Source organism: Lupinus angustifolius, chromosome LG09 (genome assembly GCF_001865875.1).
Source record: "Lupinus angustifolius cultivar Tanjil chromosome LG09, LupAngTanjil_v1.0, whole genome shotgun sequence".
NCBI lineage: Eukaryota > Viridiplantae > Streptophyta > Magnoliopsida > Fabales > Fabaceae > Lupinus > Lupinus angustifolius.
This window is the reverse complement of record NC_032017.1, coordinates 12,939,755-12,941,471: the sequence shown is the minus strand read 5'-3', so window position 1 is coordinate 12,941,471 and position 1,717 is coordinate 12,939,755.

Below are 1,717 nucleotides of genomic sequence, written 5' to 3'. Positions count from 1 at the left end.
ACTGTACAAATTTAAAAGGTAAAACATATTCAATGACTGCACAAGCTAACATGTCACATACCACCATTTGATCAATCTTTCGAGACATCAATTTTTCGTCTATATCCATAACCATTTGACCAACATCACCATGTTTTATTTTTATACATATTGCTTTATGACGATGTAAATGTGATGTAGCATAGTCTTCACCATCACAAAATAGTGTTTACCATCACAAACTCCACATTTATATATGTTTTTGCAACTATTGTATTTAGCCCTCTCAATCCCGTCATCTGCAACTCCTATCTTGGTGAAAGATTTCCATCGGAAGTTAGAGATTTAGGCTGTTTGTTACTCTTACCCAATTCAACCGATTGAGACTCTTGAATCTCATCATCGACATATTCCATCTCATTGTTAACATTAATAAAATTTGAATTATGACCAGAAACTTCCATATTAATTGATGTCCAAAATTAAAAAAAAATACACAGAATAAAGTTAGCACACAATACCACATTATATCCCTATGCTTTAGAGTCTACCTTTTAGTTTTCATATTTAGAATGTATAAATACATTAAGTAAAAATTAAATGTAGATTGCAATGAATTACCATTAAGAAAGAGTAAAATGAGTGAAGAACTATTCTATTTAATGAATAGAATCTAGCAAGGGAATACATAGTAACTAAAAATCATACACTTACAAGGTAACAGTTAGAAACGGGTTCTTAGTTCTGAACTGAGATACTTCAAAATAATTGTCTTTTAAAATTTACATTTCACTTACTTCAAAATATACATTATGTCATGTTTAATTCTAATTCTTTTAAAGATGTAAAGAGTGAATTTTACTTTTACAAATAAATGTTTTCAATACACGAGAACATGCTTAAGGAACACTGTTATTTGCATTTTGAGGCTTTTGGTTGCTTTTTTGTTCCTAGTTTATTTCAATACACAAGAACATGCTTAAGGAACACTGTTATTTTCTTTTCCAAGTCTTTTATTTCTAAACCATTTCAAGTTATTTGTTGGAAACAGGATAAGAAAGAGACCACAATCTGAAGATACTCCAACCATAGAAATAGTTACATGATATCATTTTTTCTAGAGTCAATTTCATTTTAAACAAGAAATCTATGTACAAGTTTTAGGAGTTGACGCAAAAAGTATAATTAAGTACCATCAAACACAGTAATAATTCAATGGTATCTATCATCACAAACATGCTACTGAAATAGAACAAAGAAATACTTTCACAATATCTCTATAGAGATCTTCGCAAGGTCACTCAACAACATTTGATAGATCAGAGGCCAAGAAATCGATTTTTCGATAAAAAAATGGAGAGCATTAGTAAAGACAAAACTGGAAGCTTATACAATTATAGAAAGGGGTTCTTAGTTCTTACCATTGAAGTTAGTTATACAAAGGGATGGCAACACTCCTATTACAGATATGGGACTGGAAATAGTCTTCAAGGCTTCAAGCAAAGGAAGGATTCCTTTGTGGCATAATTCACATATATAGATAGGGGAATTCTAGTACTGATAAGTTGGCAAACTTTGGCATATACATTAGGACATTCTCTTGGTGGAAATTAATTCCAAACTTTATAGTAGAGGATTATAATAGGAATAGGTTAGGTCTTCCTAACTATAGATTCAATGACATGTAATTGTCCTCCTTGTTTCTTATTTTCTATATATATATGTGTGTGTGTGTGTG